The following is a 20,739-nucleotide window of genomic DNA, read 5'->3' on the forward strand; positions in this document are numbered from 1 at the left end:
TACTTTATAACGTCGTATGAGAACGAGAGGAACGTAACTCCAAAAATGCGGTTTTTGTTTAACTATTTCTTCTGATGAGCTCTACTTGGAGTCAGACCAACATGTATCTGTCTATCAAAACCTTAGCAGTAAGGTGGAGTCAGCGAAGGGCATAGAGATCTGTCGGGATATTGACCACTTTTATTATAGAGTGTGATAGTTTTTTAAATATTCTGAGATCTAATGTGGCTCTCACGTAGTATGTCTGGATAGTTAACTCTACCAAAGGTTTCAGGGCCCAGATTTTGATGACCTAAATATCTTTGAAAAATGACCTTTAAAATGACAACAAAAATCCTGTAAAATGACCTACAATCTTTTAAAAATTACCCAGAAATTCGTACAAAACTCAATCTGCTTATTGAAAATAGTATATATAATTTAACAATTGCTTCTTCACCTTGGTGTGTTGTACGGAATGTGAATAAGAAACTCGACAATGTTGCATTTCTCGATTTTCAGACAGGCTTTGTTGTGCTGGTAGTTAAACACAGGTTAAGTATCGCAACATAACATTCAGACAAAACAGAAATTGTTGAACTTCTTATCTTTCAGCATGCAATGACAAACAAATTAAAAAAAAATGACCCAAAAAATTACATTTCTTCAACCTGAGGAGAGTGTTCAGGATTTCTGTACTAGTTAGCAATGTCTACGTTACACCAGTTAAAATATGAAATGTCATCAAAATCTTAAAAGTTTCAACGATGATACTAAATTATAAAATATTTGTATCGCAAAGAACAATGTGCACAAAGTGCTTACTGAAAAATGAAAACAAATTTGCATTGGCATTATATTTCTAGGGCGTCTCCATTGCAAATTGGTAACTCAATCGCCTTGTAATCAGGGAGTCCAAAGTTCGATCCTTCGCGGATCCCAAAAGTTAAGGCCCAGTCCCCGTTAGCGTACCTGTGCAAAACGTATACCTTCAACAAACTTGGACATAATATTTTCACTTAATAATATGAAGTATGTACGTACTCGATTTATGTGAGGCCGGCACATGGTTAGCACATGGCGCTACGACACCAGGGGTCCCGGGTTCGAATCCTGGCCTGGCCATGGATATTTATGAGTGTCCATTCATTAATTTCATTATATCATCACTCATCCCCATCTTCGCAAATTAGCAAAAAGTGGCACACAAAGCGAAGTAAAATCAATCAATCAATCAAATTATATTGACCAACTGATGAATATATCGAGAACGAGAACAACTTCTACATATTATTGTGGATCCAACAATCGCACAATAATGCATTAACGTAGAAAGAATTGCAACACAAGTATTTTTATGGTACATGGTATGAATATGTAAAGATGTATAAATAGCTTTTGTTGTTATCCCTCCAATATATACCGTTCTGGTATAATTAATCTGCTTTTTATTGGCAAGTTAGGAAATATTACTGTTATTATTATGTCTCTCGCTCCGGGGAAAGTGGAAATCCGAGGGGGCCATATGGGTTTTGTCAAGAAAAAGGCATGCTTGTGGAGCAAAATTCCAATGTTGCCATCTACAGATGTAAACAATTAACTGGTCACTCAGTTTAGATGTAGATTTGCATAATTCGGAAAAAGTGGGTTCTGCATTGCGAAGCCAGGCGAGAAATGTGGGAGAAGCCTCGTTTCCCAAGATACTCGCCGATATCCGTGGCTGAGTGGTTGGCCCAGCGCGCTACGACGCGAGGAGCCCGGGTTTGAATTCCGGCCTGTAGAGGTAGTGTTTATATACGTGTCCCTTCATCAATATCATCATATCGTCACTCATCGTCATCTTCGCGATTAGCTAAAAGCGGAAGGAAACCAAATCAATGAATCCAATTTGGATAAAGGGGTTATTAATTCATTGATTGCTTTTATTTATTTTACTTCGCTTTTCTGCCACTTTTGGCTAATCGCGAGGATCAGGATGACTGACGATAAGGCGAAACTGATGAAGGAACACTCATAAATAACACCCATGCCGAGGCCGGGTACATTCGGGCACACGTCGATTTAATAAACTCTAAACTTTTTTTGTTGATGCTCTTTACGGAAATGAAGTGGAGACGGAATGTTGGTAATGGAATATGTTTGTTTGTAGGATAAATCTTGTTCTGGTAGACTATCAGATTCCCAAACAAATGATCTAGTTCGAAATATCCAAAGTCCTCAATATTGGGAACCATTACCAAGACAACCAAGAGACCTTTGTAAGTGACTTCTGTCCCAGTAAATCCAATATTTTTAAAGATTGGCACAATGGACTCCTTCTTCTCTACAGCAGTCAACCCTCTTTCCGGATGGCACGAGTTTATCCAAAGGCATTAATATGTCAGGCATTCCAAACAAGGAACTTGCCCAATCAGTTCCGAGCCCATTGGGCTGTGGATGTACTGGGACCATGTTTTGTGTAAGGTAGTGAAGACTTTTGTATGTAATTGGTGAATTCCGGGCATCAAGCTTCTGTAGCGTATGGCAGCTCTCTCCGATGAGTATCAAAACTTCGTGGTTACAAACTTGAGGCAGTTCTAAGCGAACTAAATTCCTGGTAGCATCCAGCATCTTCTGCATCTGGCTGTGGATGTCCCATTTCTTCTTGTAGTAACTTGCTTTCAACTCCAGTTTGAAGACCTCCAAGCCTGTTCCTTCCTGTGCAAGATGTAACAGAATTTCGATGAGACAGGCCTGTTTGAATTTAGTGTTGAATTGAAGATCCAGTCTCTTGAAACATTTCTTGAACAACATTTGAACAACGTAAACAACTACAGGCCATTCCTCGAATATATCTTCGTTTTGCTTCAGCAACTCAAGAATTCTTTCCAGAAGGATTGTTTGCAGTGTTCGTGGTATTAGACTGAAGAAGTTTTGAACAATTTCTTTATTTTTATTAGAATTCTCATTTGGTTGCGATGAAAGTAACATCCTTCCCAATTTTTCGTACAAAATAACCTGGAGATTCGAATGTGGCCTCTTTGGCCAAAATGTCCAAATAGGTTCCACCTCTTCTTTTCTCTTTTAATTTAACATTTCCTGAAAACGGATGTAAATGTATGTGAATTATAAAACTGACGTACACACAGAAATGTAAATACAATAATCAAAGCCACAAGTTGATAAAAGCTGTAGAGTCAAACTAATGTCTAAATACGGATATTAGATGTGCACTCAAAGGAATCTTTATATGTCAATATAATTAATATCATATTGCTAGACACACTATATATAGTAATTTACAGACTTCTCTACAACAAAATTAAATAACTGTAATTTCCTAAAGTAAAGTTTAGTCCATACTGATAGAATAAGGGTTACTGTCTGAAATGTAGAAAATAATGTATTAAACATTGGTAATGTTCAACTTTCTGTGTCTTAGAACTTTTTCAGATCTTTAGGATCAAATTAACAAGAAGGACATTTTGAAGAAGAGAAGAAAAATCCATGGATAGTTAAACAGTCGTATCAATTAATAATGCAATGAATCTCATAAATGCAAAAAGTGTATTCAAATTTGATTCCAGTACAAGAAATCATTCTACTTAGTATGTCTCTTGATTCATCTTAACGCGTCTTTTTCAGCTGGTACATACATTAACAATGTACCGTAAATTCCTATCAACAACGAACTAAGAAACAAACAATTGTAAGTATTCTTGTATCAATTGACATAGTTTAAAGTGCATAAATTAAATATTATACATTTCCTTTTCTTAGTTTAATATGGTAATGTTGGGAAACAGTGTTAAGGTAAGTTAAAAAAAGAGTACTTTGTACAAAACATTCCTCAAAAATGTAGGAAAATTTATATATTTAAATAATATTTTTGCAAGATTTACTTAGTACTGATCGGAACAGCAATTATTTTGTACGCGATTTATTTTACAACAATTAACAGCTTGCTCTTTATTTATTCTTTAAGATTAGTGACATTATGTACAGTGAGTCACATAATTATTCTGACACACAGTAAATTTCTAACGTTTAAGAGCGGGAAGGGAGTGAAATCTGTGTACAGCGTTGAAGTTGATTTTCGTTTAAAAAATGTCATGTTTAGCACAAAATTGGACGATAAAAAGTTAAAAAACGAACATCAGCAACAATATAACGAAGGATGAATCCCTACCGTTGCAAAATAGTGCCACAAAATTATTCGGACACATAGTAAATGTTAACGTAAGTTTGCGATACAGTGACAATCTCGATTTACGAATTGATTGATACTCTGTTCATATATATTAACTCTGGTTTCCTGTAGGTTTCTGTAGCAATTACGATCGCGTTTTGTTTAACAAAGTTGTGATATAAGAACATTTTCTATGTAGAAATGGAGCGAAGAGGAAAGGAAAGTTCATTTGAACAACGTCAGTTAGTGATATGGCACCACGCTAAGGGTAAAACTTACCGTGCAATAGCCTCAATGTTGAAAATGAAAAAAAGTACAGTTGCAGATATTATTAAGCGATTTAAAGATGAAGACAGGATCGAGTCCCATTGTCATACAGGGAGACCAAGAATTTTTTCCCCCAGAGAAGAGACAGTAATCGTGAGGAAAATTTAAAAAAACAAAACAAAGGTGAGTGCTCCAATGGTGTATGCTGAGGTAGCTGAGGAGTGTGGAAAGCATATTCATTCTGAAACTATACGAAGAGTGCTCAGAAGGGCAAACTATCATGGCCGTGTAGCCAGGACAAAGCCATTTGTAAGTAAGCCAAACAGGACAAAAAGACTGGTGTTCGAAAAGGAACACTTAGGAAAGGATCAGACATGGTGGAATCGGGTAATTTTCACTGACGAGAGTAAATTCAATATTTGTGAGTCAGATGGGAGGGTAACAGTGTGGCGTAAACCAAACGAGGAGCTCCGAGGGAAAACTTTGCAAGCAACAGTGTAGCACGGGGGTGGTCACTTAATGGTTTGGGGCTGCATGTCGGCCCAAGGCGTTGGTAAATTGGCTTTCATCGAACAGACAATGGACAGGTACCGTTACCTTGACATTCTGAAGTAAAATCTAAAGACTAGTGCTGAAATGATGGGCATTCTCTGTAACTTTATGTTTTATCAAGATAATGACCCGAAGAACACTTCCCGCGTAGTACAAGAATGGTTATTGTACAACTGCCCAAAAGTGCTCCATCCTCCACCGCAGTCTCCAGACTTGAACGTCATTGAGCACCTCTGGTGTAAGTTGGAAAAAGAAGTGAGGAAAACACCTATAACCTCGAAGGCAGACCTCAAGGAGAGACTTCAACATGAATGGGCCAACATATCGCCAGTGTACACCAGAAAATTGGTAGAAAGTATGCCAAATCGTTTATCCGAGGTGTTAAAAATGAAAGGGATGCCTACCAGATACTGACATTTCTGTTCGTTGCTTTTCAAGCGTGTTTTCCTGTTTCTCCTTCCATGTGTCCGAATAATTTTGTTTAACCCACAAAAAATGTTTGTTTTGTTTAATGAAAATATTTTACTAATATATTATATTAAACATAATTGAAGATAATTAACAGTGTGCTCATATTGAGTTTTATTTGTTAAATAAATATTAAACATTTATCATCGTATTATATCACGACTACGTCAGTAAATATTCAGAAACCTTATCTGTCCGAATAATTATGTGACTCACCGTATGTATTAAATTTACACATTTTTAAGTCAGTGGCGGCTCGTGGTTCAAAATGTTGGTGGTTGCAGCTAAATATATATATAATATATTTATATAACTTTAATTTGTATATATTTATAATGTAATTATATGTATTTATAATTGTATATGTGAGTGACACGTGACACTTTCAAGGATTACAATTATTAATCATCATACAAAATTTGAAGTTTCCATTTATTCGGCAGCAATATTATGCAGAATTGTGTTTTTTGTGATTACATAAGAAGTACTTTAATGTTCGAATCCAACTTTAAACTGTTGGTCCAGTCCCAATTAGTCTTTCTGTGCATAAAGTGGCTTTAAAGAACAACAAATCAAATCAAATTGTTACAAGTTTCAAGCATAATTTAAATTAGGTTAAGATTCTGTTTGTTGCTCTACGACATAGGACAGTGAGAACAATAATAATATTTTTTTATTGTCATTAGGCCAAGTAAAGCAATAGACAAAGTCATTAGTTAGGATATGCACAATATAGTGTGAAACCAATAGGCTATAAAATGCTAATTAAATTATGTACCAAAACTAAATTATATGTCTACTAGACATTCAAATACCTCATTAATATCTTAAAATGGGTGTAAAACTAACCAGTTGTACAATTTGTTTTTAAACCCTATAACGATTCATTATGCAAGTAGAATGGAATTTTGTTGAAAAGTTTTTGGCCAATTACTTCATAACTATTTAATGACTTAGACAATCTATGGTGAGATAAGTAAAGTTCTCTGTTATACCTTGTATTGTAATTATGTACATTTTATTTACATTTCAATTCAGGCAACCTATTTTTAGTATAAATCAAAACAGAGTAAATATATAAATTTATTACAGTCATTATTTTGTAATGAATGAACAAACGTCTACAATGTTCTTTATAAGAAGAACCTGAAATCTCCCTGATGGCTTTCTTTTGCAATAGCAAAACGTCATTGACCTTACAGGAATTCCCCCATACGATTATTCCATAAAATATAATACTTTGAAAAAATGAAAAATAAGAAGTTCTAATATAGTCAACAGGTACACATTTTGTTAGATGCCGTAGCAAATAAAAAACTCTAGACAACTTACTACGAATATTTTTAATATGCGATTCCCACGTTAATTTGTTATCAATTTGTATTCCTAAAAACTTAACACTAATGTTGTCATCTAAAGGTGGCCTATCTCTTAAACTAAAGATTAATTGCTGTGTTTTATTTTGATTTAATAAAAAGCCATTTGCTCTAAACCAATATGATGCTTCTGATATTGTGTCTTCAACCGTAGTTCCAAGATCGGTAAGATCCTTGCTAGTGTTGAAAAAAGTGGTATCATCTGCATATATTATGTGTTTTAACATATTATGGCAGATAATTTATCATTATAAGGACAAAAAGGGGCGAAGAACAGATCCTTGTGGGACTCCAATCTCAACCTGTTTAAAATTAGATTTCTCCTTACCAACACAAACTATCTGTCTACGGTTCTCTAAATAAGACTTCATAAGATTGAGACCAATACTACCTATACGATATTTAGCCAGTTTATCTAGTAATAATGTATGATCTACACAATCAAAAGCCTTACTCAGATCACAAAAGGTGGCCTGAGCAAAGCCTTTGTTCTCAAAGACCTCAAAAATATTTTTAACCAGGGAAACTATAGCATCAATTGTTGATCTCTTCTTCCTAAAACCAAACTGTGATTCGTTTAAAAAAGAGTTCGTCTCAAAATATCTAGACATCGAGAATATATAATAGTTTCAAAAATTTTGCCAAATACGGGCACAAATAAGAAGATTGGCCTATAGCTTGAAGAACAGTTTTTATCACCCATTTTATAAACTGGTATAACTCTAGACAGTTTAAGTTCATCAGGAAAGTACCCTTCAGATAAACATAAATTTAGGTAATAAGTTAATGGGTAGATAATGGAGTCAATTATTTTCTTAACAAGGTTACAAGAAATATTATATATATCTACACTATCTGATGGTTTAAAGTTCTTAACTACATCCATAACAGTCCCAGGAGAAATTTCAGAGAAGGTAAATATATCTGGCAATGGTAGCGGTATAATATTATTTTGTACGAGCAGGTCTGAGGGAGCCGTATTAGGTCTAACGATTGAACAACTTATTTCATTTACAGATTCAATGAAATAATTATTAAAGTCATCTGGAGAAATAGTGGAATTGTGATGTCTATTCTTTGAGACTTTAGTTATTGAGTTTATCATGTTCCATGCTGATTTATATTTGTTATCGGAACCCTCAATAGACTGTATGTTGTAGGATTTCTTCGCTTCTGAAATTACATTTTTATATTCATTTCTTTGTCTAACATAAGCTAACCTTGACCCATTACTTTTAAGCCTGCCATATACATCTAGTAATAACATAACATGATTTTTCATTTTTACATGTTGAGGAGTATACCAATATTTTTTTTTCTTGTGGTTTTGTATTTGCTACATTTAGGCTATTAGTTACTTTACATTTTCTTACTGGAATACAATTTTGAAAATTATTTAAAAATACTGTAAAAAATCTTTTAAAAACAAGATTGGCAGGTATTTTCTTATCATAAATATTAAGCAGACCCATGACATTATACCAATCAACATAGAGAAGAGAGTTCCTAAAGTTCTCAATTTTTTCACAACTTATGGGTCTTGTTACGACTATTTTTGGGGAATTAGATAAATTGCTCAATAAATCTAACCTAATAATATAGTTAAATAATAAGGCCTTGTGATCTGAAAAGGGTAACATTACTATTTGACTTGAGTTTTGTGTAATAGTAACATTAGTAAAAACATTGTCCAAACAGGCTAGGTCTCTGGTAGGTTCTCTATTAACAAATTTAAGATTGAACTGCTTAAGTAAAATCCTCAATTCATACACACTACCCTTCTCTCTTGTTATATCAAAATCTGAATTGACGTCACCACCTAAAGCTGTATCATAATATTTCCAGCAAGGTTTGTTCAAAAATAGTAAAAGTATTTCAAAGTGTTTAAGAACACTGTATAACTACTATCTGGTGATCTGTGCAATGAAACTATTATTAACTTAAGACTATTAATAATTATACCTGCAGCTTCAAAATGTAGTTCATTGCAAATAAAACTTAAGTCTAGTTTGTATACAGAATATTTTAGTGATTTACTTACAAAAATTGCCACTCCCCCCTCTTATGTGTAACATTCTGCTATAATTATTAGCCAAGTTGAATTCATCAAGACGGACGAATGGTATTTCAAGCTCATTATACCAGTGTTCCCTCAAACACAACACATCATAGTTGTTATCAGTTGAAAAACTATTCAAAACAAGTTCTTTGGATTTTATACCTTGGATATTAAGGTAAACTAATTTCAAATAATTAACTATTTTACTTTCTTTGTGACTTACTCCTAAAATATCTAAATATCTAAAAAAAAAAAAAAGAAATGAAGAATTTTGAAGAGGGATGGGAGACAGACAACTCATTAGTTTCTTTGTGGGCTAATTTATTATTAACTACCTCAATGATCTTATTTGCTAAAACATTTTTACCTAGTTTATTAAAATTGAGGCCATGTGACGTATGAAAACGTCGCCCTAAGCTACTTATATCTACAAAAGTAACGTTTTTAAATTTCTTACAAGGATTTGACATTTGTTCATTTGTCGATTTCACCTCGTTGTTGACACATGACCAGTCCAATAAATCGTGACGCTGAGGGATTCAAAAAACTATAATGTTTGGGTTCCGCTGTTCACAAAGGTTCCTCTTCAGTGACTTCAAAAGGTCATCCGCATATATGTAAATTTCTGCAGTGTTCCTTTTACATGTTATAGGAGAGGACAGTCTAGTTTTGTTTGTTTGACTAGATTTAGTAGTAGGTTTAGCTTGTGCAATTTTTGTTGTAGGCTTAGTTTTCCGCTCATTTATTCTTCCCACATTACTTTCAGAAGCTAGATCAGCCAAAACGTCAAATCTGTTTTTTGATATGGGGAAATTGTCATCATTTACAGTTAGATGAAGATTTTTAGTTAGTTTATTGCGGAGAACTTCCCAGCTTCTTGAATAAACCTTTGCAGTCCTTTCCCTTACATTCAGAGTATCAGCAGTTGCACTTTTTTTAGAATTATTTACTGCAACTTTCTTTAAAACCTCATTTTCTAACTTTAGACCTTTTAAATCATTTTCCAAGATTTCAATTACCTTTTTCAGAGACTGTTGTTCTATTGTTCGAACTTGACTGCTGTTCGAAAGCTGATGCTCTCTAACGGTGTATGAAAGAATTAGCAATTAAACGTTTGTTGTTGGTCCGTTCTCTTCTTCCCTCGCCCGCCGCGAGAACCGAAAGGGGTCACTTGACTTTGCTGTGTTGCAAACCCATTGCAACGACCAAGCCGACTGAAGCAGGGAATAGGAAGAACAGCGTTGAACTTCTCTCCAATACTCCTCGCTGTAGAGATCAGGCCGTTGCTCCGGTTTTGCAACGCGTACCTGTGCGTCTACTCATACACTGTGAAATCTCGCATTTTGCCTCCACTCACAATTTCACAACACACAGTCGCATGTTCGAATCTTGGCCAGTTTCATCTAATTGTGAATCATTGAGGTAAGAGTGGAAGAAGAGTGACGAATAATTAGAAAAAGATAGAAATTACAAGAAAACTTTATTGCACAATATTGACGCCATACCTATAAGTTTGTTGCGTGAGTCTTTGTTCTCGATATTTTTTTTAAATCTTTTTATTTTCTCTCTTATCCTCTGTCTTTAGTGTGTAATACAATCGGGTTATGTAGCACAACATCTATGGGCTGAAACTATCTGCATAACAAGATTAATTTGACTGGATTTTTAAACTTGCTACACGTTCTTTCCATTCAAGGTTAACTATATATATTCATCTCGTGAAAAAGCCTAAAAAGAGGTAGAAAGTGACGGAAAATGAAGATGGGAAATGATGTGAAGAAAGGCATCATCGTTGTTATCTCCATTATCAGTCAGTGGCCGCGGTGGCTCAGTCGGTAACGCGTCTGACTACCATGCTCAAGGTCCCGGGTTCGATCCCCGGCCGGTTCAAATCCGGGAACTTTTCTAACGGTGGAAGCGGCCCCGGCGCCAACCCAGCGTCGAATAACATGGGTACCTGGGGGAAACCCTGGGGGGTAAAGGCGGTCAGGGGCGTGATGCTGATCACATCACCCCCACTCACGACCGGATCAAGAAAGTGTGGGGCGTTACCCCCACACCCCCTATACGCCTTCATGGCGTGGTGCTATGCACAGGGGAACACTTTACCTTTTATCAGTCTTATGAATAGAAATATTCATCCTACTTAACCTAGCAACTAGTTCAAATTAACCTTGTAATAGGCAAAACTCCCAAACCACAATATGTGATTTAAAAGAGTTGACATGCCTCACAATGTACAAAACATTGATATTGCTTGTGACACAGAGATCTAATCAATTATTTCTTGCTGCAAAGTCTGTATGTGTAACTGTATTATAGTCTTTTATTTGATTACTTCTGTGGAACGTGGTACCGAAATAGTATTAATGCCATAGAAATAGTATTTTTCTGAACTAACTCAATACAAATTGTAACCTTGAAGTTAACTTTATCATAATAAATTGTGTGTCTGAAAATCTTGTGCAATTCTACAGTACTTGAAGTAAACTATGGTTCAAACAAACCAAACAAATGGTTCTTGCAGGCCTGTCTTCAAGAAGTTTATGGAATCAAACATTTTAAAGATTTCAACAATGATATTATATTGTTGAATAACACTGATCGATATTTTGAGATAAAGTTCGGATGTTTTCAAATCAATAGGAGTTTCTGGAAGTATTTTGAATGTTTATCACGGAAATAACATTCATTTTTCCCCATCACGTCAGGATTTTTCACAATTTCAGAATCAAAATTCTTATATTCGCCATTCCGTTACAATTATTACAGAACGCAACAAAATAAATTCATACAAGAGACACTTTTGTTGTTTACAAACCAATAGGTGATTCTGGATGTATTTTGATTGCTGATCATGGAAATGACATCAACTTCTTTCCATCACGTCAGGATATTTCTCCACATCACTAAGATAAAAATTATTAACTCAGCTTAAATTTATAAAACTTCTTATACATGAAAAAGTTTTATAGTTATCAACCCAACATATTACATTGAGTATTGGACATTTTGTGAAGTAAACTTTCATGAGGAATTTCGAAAATAAAACTAGGCACCCAAAGTCCATACAAATATCGTGCCAATGTTGTATACGAAGGTAGAAGGTGAATTAAATGCATCAATTCTACATGTATTTATAGTTCAAAATTGGAATATTTGTATTGTAAAAGAGCAATATTTTAGCATTATAAGAACAGAGTCACCTATTGGGAAAATAATGGAACTACACATTTTATTGTGAAATTAAGGCCGTTAATATATTGTTGTTTTCTGAAAGAAATCGTTATGGTGGGTAAAAGTTGATTTCATTGTTGGAATCAGTATGCTGAAATTATTCAGAGACAGCAGTTATGTGCGACACATCCAAACCCTTGTTGACCAGCTTAATTCAGATAGGCTACTACAACACGTGCTTCAATTTGCAATGCTATATAAGTTGAATTTGAAAAAAATAGTTAACTTCGACTACTCCTTTCAAGGCAAGGTTTCGTAAAAAATGAAGTGGAGGGTGGGGAAATACTCGTATGACCGTGAGATTAAGGGAGTCAGAGATGAGTGCTATTTTGTTCTGAAAAGCAGTGGCGGGCTACTTCATCATCGTAATTATATTATATTAAAAAAAACTGGAAAAAGGATCTCTTGAACAAGTTTTCTAAGTTCGTTTTCATTACGTATGGCTTTCATTTTCCAGTTCTGTGTGAAGAATTTGTCACCATATTGAATCCAATATTGGGAAAAAAAATTCACAAATTCATGTTCCTAAATTATAGTATTTCCTAGTGATAGATGTCACTTGGTTTCTAATAATAAGTAATAGCAACAATGTAGTCAGCCCCGCGAATCAGAGGGCTAAGAAGGCTATACTTGAAGATATTGTGAAAACGCTATTCACATTAAAACTGTCAATGTCAATTTTGGCTCTCTTGTATAGACATTGTACTCTATGGCTTTTCGTGTCTCCCCGATTGCGCAGTGGTAGCGTCGTCGCCTTGTAATCAACGGGTCCCGGGTTCGATACCAGGTGGAGGCACATAGTGGTTAGGATCCCACTTTAAATTGTAGGTCCAGTCGCGATTAGCCTAACTGTGCATAAAGTTGACATAAAACACCAACTCAATAGATCAATCAATCTATGGCTATGAATACAACATATTGTAACTGCTATATAGCCGCCACTGTGCTTGCACTTACGAAGCGCGGATGTGTGTGTGAGGGGGGGGGGGGTATGTTTGTTCCGCCATAACTCTCGAACGCCTGGAGCAATTTCAACCAAACTTAGTACACGTATCACATGCAATCTGGTTTAGGAAAGAAATATTGTAGGGTACTTGGCACCCTGAGGGGTGGGGTGGGAAGGGGGTGACATGTAAAAATAATCGAAAACGACGGATATATTGTGATCTTGCCTGTGATTCATTCTTTATTTCCGAGCGCTCTAGTGAGGAAAAGGATGGAAACCCAGGACTACGAGCCTATTTAGTTGTTATTTTTTTCCTGCCGACCCGGTGTTGCTGAGCAAACTACATCATATCATCATTCAGCGTCATCATCGCGATTAGCCAAAAGTAGAAGAAAAGCGACGCTCAGGTGAAGGTCACACTAACGCTCAAGTTTCATTTCAGTCAAGTGTTAGTCTGGTGTTGGATGGTTGGCTGTGTACACAGTACAAAGCACCTGAGGATTGTTCTAACAACAACAGTATTTCAAAGGACAGATTTGCTTCGTACAGCATTACCGTCAGCAAGGGAGTATCCAGAGGATGGGTTCAGGGTTCAGCATACTTTTCGATGAGACACTTGATGTGACAGGCGTAGAAAATTCTCTCTGTGTGGATTCTGAAAATAACATCCACTATTTTTTTTTAGTTCCACCTGGAAATCTGACTTCAGTGAGAAACTGTTTTGGTACAGTTAGTGAACTTACTATTTTTTTTAGAAATAATACACGCAGAGGTGAAATACTAAAAACAAATAGATTGCCTTATGTACCCAGGGGTACCCACAGGAGGGTTTCATGACACGCCTGGGTCATGCGATTTTTTGGGGGGGGACAAAATTTTGTACCAATTCTATATATCTTCACACAAAAATGGGTTGGGGGGTATCGTTTCGTTTGATCGACTTGTTATTAATTTTTAGTTATGGTTATTATGTACAGTTTTTCTACCTACCTGTGGGTGATCGCGGAAATAGGGTTGAGTTGAGTTGGTGTTTTAAGTTCACTTTATGCACAGTAAGGCTAATCGGGACTGGACGTACGGTTTGAAGTGGGATCCGTACCACTGTGCCACGTGCCTCCACCGGGTATCGAACCCGGGACCCCTTGATTACAAGGTGACGGCGCTACCACTGCGCCATCGGGGAGGCCCATGATAGGGTTGAAATGAAACACAACCTCTTATGCCTTTAGAATCGGATTGGTTGAGGGTGGGCTTCCTGTTCGCATTAATACAAGGTTAGTCAAGCAGACAAACTGCTAAGTTTACGTTCCCTTCGTAAATTCTGCTCAGGATGGTTTCCTCCCAGGCAGATCTTGCCTGATCAATCTCTCAGTGTGACTTTCTCACGCTACTCAATCATTATCAATAATTTTCAACTTGACGTTATATACTTGGACAGTGAGCCTAAAGCATTTTTGTACGTTATATGTTACCAAACATTAAGTGAGCCTAAAGTACATAAAGTAAACATATATTGCTTAAATATGTCTACAGGGTGGCTCAATAAGTCACTTAACCCCCTCAGTACAAGGCCACTGCGGCATGGAATTTGAAATTGGCGATGACCAATCATTGCCTGGCCAAGGGGGAACCACATTGACGCCACCCACACGGTCGGCGGCCATCTTGATGTCCGCCATCTTGAATTCAACTTCAGAATTTTAAATGGGAAGGGGGTCGTGCGATATATCAGAATGGGCTAGAATTTCACGAAAAATGCAATGGTGAAGGTTTCTTAGACGTATCTTTAACCAGTAAAAAGTTATGACTGAATTCTTGTACCAATTAGCTCCTTTTCGAGGTGTTAGAAAAATGCCTTAAAATTTGTTTAGCGCATCGGTAATGCATCGAGATCAAAGTGACGTCTAGGCAGAGACGTTCGCATGCCATTGCACATTATTTTAATCGGATACGTCCATGAAGAGCTGCTCATTATGAATGGTTGTCGCGAACAATTTGCAGTGTGACGCTTCCATTGAATTAAAAGTCCTTCACAGTGACAAGGCTAATGTTTATGTTCGTAAGGAAGTTCATAAACAGAATATTTGACCCTTGTCATCTGATAACTAACTTTGGACAAAAACTGGTTCATAACGTTCCCATAAGTGTTCTGGTGTTCTTCCCTATTGCAAAAACTCTGTAAAAAGTACCTTCTTCCATAAGCAAGGATGAAAAAAATGTTTATTTAACAAATCCAAGTAGCCCTAATCATTTAAGGTTCCGTTGATGGAAAATTGACTAACCAATCGTGTTCCACACAGCACGTCACACCATTAACTTACCAACACAACACTTCACCATTGCATTTCTCGTGAAATTCTAGCCCATTGTGATATGTCGCACGACCCCCCTTCCCATTTAAAATTCTGAAGTTGAATTCAAGATGGCGGACATCAAGATGGCCGCCGACCGTGTGGGTGGCATCAATGTGGTTCCCCCTTGGCCAGGCAATGATTGGTCATCGCCAATTTCAAATTCCATGCCGCAGTGGCCTTGTACTGGGGGTGTTAAGTGACTTATTGAGCCACCCTGTATATTATATTGTTCCGCAAATTTTGTCTGATCATAATCATTTGAGTAAATAATTCGGTTCAAATGGGGTGGGTTGTGTGGGATGTTCTACCTTTTAGGGTGGATTGAGTCATAGCCCTTGGGGGGGGGGGATGGGCACCCCTGTATGTACCAGACATTATAAACAAGCTATTGTCAGTGTGTGAAACTAGATTTCTAGAAAAGTATGATTCATTTATGTTTCTGACGTCTTATATCTTGTCAGTTAAGTGGAGCTGTCCCAGTGGACCACCCCAAGCAAGTGATCTTCTAGTTGAAAAGGGGAATTTCTTAATTGTACTCTTTATTTCAGAAAAGTTTTCAGTTTTAATGTACAGTTGTGAAAGTATTTAGAGCCCTCATCACAATTTAGCTTCTGCTCTTTCTTAACCCAACAGATGTCACAGAACAGCTTCAGAGACTTCGGGAGATTTCGAATGAAGAGTTCAGCCAAATATTTCAAACTGCTTCTGAAATGTGTCACCAGACATTCAATTCTGAAATTGCGATTGCAAGAATAACAAAACACACACACACACACACACACACACACCAAAATAACAACAAGATAACCTTCTCGTACTTTTATAGAGGGGAGGACACGCTGGCCTTGGGGGCTGGGCACCCCTGGCTGGACCCCCACCAAAATTTCATTTCTGGATACGCACCTGGCCGTTAGAAGAAAATGACGAGAAAGAAACAGAATTACGAAAACAGAAACGGCTTTGGCTTCATCAGTGCCAAGGCGCTAGAGAGAAAGCGAGTTTTACACCTCTACCCTTGCCTAGTGAATAACGACAGAAAGTTTTTCAAGAATTTACGAATGTCACTTGCAAATTTTGAAAGCATGCCAAAAAAAAAGAGCCTTGAATGAAGAAGAACACGAAATTCCTTACTGGCATTTCCCCCGGGAAAAAGCTCGTAGTATGTCTAAGGGAAGAAAAAATTATTAGGCTTTATAATGCCTGTTCATTAGTAGGGGAAGCGGGAGCTAGTTGCAACACTTTTAAAATTTTCAACTTCAAAAAATTGTATAATTTTTGCTTTTCAACATACGTCCACGAAACTTTGTAGTTGAAAGGCGGGATACATTCCACTTGCACAGAAAATTTGAGAACTTCGACACTCATGTACTTTTATTGGAAATTTAAAATTTCCAAACACCTAACTTTTGTTGCAACACATGGAAACATAAATGAAAGTAAGAACAAAAATCTTAATTTATTTATCAAATGCTACAAAAAACGATCTGAATATTATGTTAGAAACTGTTCAACATATGCTGAAATTGTAACAATATTTTAAACTTCAAGTAGGCCTAGACCTAAATTTAGCATATTTGTGGTTTATAAATGTACGCTAGATAAAGGAGTATACAAACAAAAGAAACACTTTCTTTAATCTGAGAAACAATGATGACAGACATAAAACGCATCTTCTTTCGCACATTTCTTGAAATGTGCCCACCCGTCACAATCTATACACTGTACTCACTCCCTTCCACCTGTTGCAACTTACCCCTCACCCACTTTACTTGACAAAAGGACGAAAATGTCTTCAACATGAATCTCATTGTAAACATGGCTGTTATTCTTTTACAGGTGAAAGTACATGTGTATCATTAATAGCAACATATTCAACGACAGTTACTTGTTCTAGTCGCCAGTCACTTCAAAATAAATTATTCAAATTTTACTCACCTAGTCTGAAAACAACAATTCTTATTTCCTGCAACTGTTATCAGCTCGCGTGCACCAACAATTAGAACGTTTCTTCCTCCACAAAATGCGCATGCGTGAAAGGCAAGTTCGTTCTCGTAACTCTTCACGTTGAGGCGATATTAACAGTGTTGCAACCTACCCCTGTTGCAACTAGCCCCAGCTTCCCCCATCCTTGAAACATGCAATGTTAAAAAAACAGAAAATAACTACGTAGTTTCTAAAAAATAGAAAGTGTTGAAATTATCAAAGGAACTACTTTTGCTTTCCAAAGTTATCAAAAATGCGCAGATAAGCTGTAAAACAAAGAATAATACGTATAATACATGATATTTACTAGATGGCTAGCGCTGGCTTCTGCTGGAACAGGAAGAGGCCAACGACGCAGTAGAGATGTTTGTGGAAACCCTGCCTGTTGCAATAAATGACTTCGTTCCCATCAAGAAAGTGCACTCTCCGAAATACCCGATTTGGTTTTGACAGTGAACTCATCCTTATTTTTAAAAAACAAAAAATAGGCTTGGAAATTGTGGAAACAGTACTCCAATGAATATACTTATAAAACGTTCTGTGATATTCGGAGGCACTCAAAATACTTATTCAAAAATAAGTATATTGATTATGTAAATAACTGAACATCAGAGTGTGTGACTGATCCAAAGAAGTTATTTTCGTTAGTAAATTCAAGAAAGCAGAACCAGCGTGTGCCGATGGAAATTGTGCATAATTCTACCACCGCAGTCGCAGATGAGAGAGCGCAATTTTCCAATGTGATTTATCATTAAAATTTCTCTTCAGAGACAGTTTCTGAACCTCTTTCTCTAGTCAAGTCTGTCAGTTCACACATTCACTGTTTTATAAAACTTCCCCTGAAGAAGTGAAATCTCTCCGCTCCTCTTTGCCGTTGGACCGGTCCTTAGCCCCAGATGGAATTCCAACAATTTTATTTAGTAAAAATGCTGACTTCTTCCCTCACCCTGTGTGCCTCTTACTTAATAAGTGTTTTATAGAGGTGTTTTTCCTGACTTGTTCAAACGTGCCAATATTGCACCTATCTACAAATCTAGAGAGCCGTAAGAAAATAATCAGGTTGCTAAGTTTACATCCCCCTCATAAATACTGCTCACGATGGTTTCTTCCCAGGCAGCTCTTGCCTGAACAATCTTTTAGTGTAACTTTCTCACGCTACTCAATCATTTTTCAATAATTTTCAACTTGACGTTATATATTTGGACACTTCAGAAGCCTTCGATAAAATAAATCATAATCTCCTTCTTCATAAATTACAGTCCAGATTAAACATCCTTGGAAAATTTCTATCCTTACTACAAGACTGAGTGCACGAGAGCCTGTTGTCCTTCCTGGCTCCTCTTCCAGCTTCCTGTTTTGTCTGGAGTCCCCCAGTGGAGCGTCTTAGGCCCACTTCTGTTTCTTCTTTACATGGATGATCTCCCCAACAGACTGTCCTCTCTCCCTATAAATATAAATCTGTTTGCCGATGATTGTAAACTCTTCACAGAAATCTCATCAGAACACGATGCTGTAATCTTACAGCTAACTCTTACAGAATTCCTTGTGTGGTGTCGTCAGTGGAAACTTGAATTGAATCCTAAGAAATGCTCCTGCCTCACCATTTCCCTAAAAAGGAATAAACTCGGTTCAGCTTAATATCTTGAAAACAATCCCATCAAAAAAAAAACTCTCAAAAAGATCTCGTAGTTATCATCGACGAAAAACTAAACTTTAACGAGCACATTACCAACAGTACTAAATGAGCAATGCGTCTCTTCGGTCTTCTGTACAGATTCACTGAAATCCAAAACCAATCATCCATCAACATATTCTACAAATCCCTTATCTCCAATATTCTTGAATACTGCACCCCTATCTGGACCATGGTCCTCCTTCGTGGCCGTGCGGTCTAAGGCCCTGTGCTTGGGCTCCGGCTGCGGGACGGCATAGGTTCGAGTCAGCCTGAGTACAGTCTCTTTGCTCTCGTCCTGTGTAGGGCCGGTGGCATCCCACCATAGTGAGGAGCCACGAGTAAATAGCGTAACCCGGTCGCGGATATAAACTATAAGGGCTTGGGGTTCAACGTACTGACCACACGTCACCCCATTACCGGTTGAAGAACTCCACACCTCTAGGTAGGATTGTGAGAGGGAGACTGGCAGTCGGTAGATTAGGGCAAGGCCCTTCGAGGGCTGTCGCGCCATGGGTTATTACTCTTATGTGGCCCATGCCTTCAAAAACTAATCTCTCTCGGATTGATTCTGTCCTCAACTTTTTCCTCGCCATTGCTCGCCACGAAATACCTTCTCTGAGGCACCTTCACAAAACAGATATTATATCTGTCTTTAATATCCAGCCACAACACATTCGTCGGGAATTAGGAGACATGACATTTTTGAACAAAAGCATGAATGGTAAAATTAAATCCGAATTTCTGCTCAACCAATTTCCCAATCCCACCACAAGGCTCTCCCTTCCACAGAGGTCACTTTTCTACAGGCTTCCTCGCTCATATAATAACCTGCCTCCAAATGTGGACATATTCTTCCTAGAACAAAGTTTTAGAAAATTGTTAATGATGTATGCATAATATTGATTTGTTTTCAGTGCCATCTTTTAATTACTATATTTTGTTGTTGTTAGTTTTGTTATTTCCCTGCTGTTACTGTTTCAGTGTAAAATGGTCATTCAGTACTGTATCTGAAACTTTAGGTAAAATAAATGAATGTAGTTGCACACCGGCACGAAGTTTGCTCCGGTAAAATAATATTTTCAATTGACGATGACAGGACCGTGAAGTGAGCGGACCTTGAGCTGAGCTAGGTGTGAATGCTTCTATTTAAGAATCGTTCGATAATATTTGACCGGACCGTGAGCGGAGCGTGACTTGATAGTAGATGTGAATCAAGACTAAAAGGTTGTATTACCTTCTATCTAATTCTAACTAGCTAACGTATACTCTGTCACAGCTAACAAGCGAACGAAAACAAGTCTCTGTGCAAGTAGTGACGCGAGATGGCTCCACCAATGAACACGTAGGAGGAAGGAATTCCGTGGAGTGCGGGAAAGCGACTATAGTTACCAGCCTTTTCAGCAGCGTGTACTGCTTCGCTCTGGCCACTCGATTTCCTTCGCTGCTCTGACGCTATGCGCGACGATGCTCCAAAGTTAGATGGGACAGAGTATAGTGCACTACAACTCAAAAAATTCTGTGTTTTAATTTTGAGTAACTCATAAATGTACGAGGGACAGTCAATTGGAAACCTTAAGAGCAGGGTTCTTAAAGGTCCAGGAATCCATAAATTCTAATGGGTTCAATTGGGTTCCGCTGCAGGACCGGAATATTTTTTCTCGCACAATTTAAATTC

The sequence above is a fragment of the Lepisma saccharinum genome, chromosome 18 (assembly GCF_977018435.1).
Source record: "Lepisma saccharinum chromosome 18, izLepSacc3.1, whole genome shotgun sequence".
Classification (NCBI taxonomy): Eukaryota; Metazoa; Arthropoda; class Insecta; order Zygentoma; family Lepismatidae; genus Lepisma; species Lepisma saccharinum.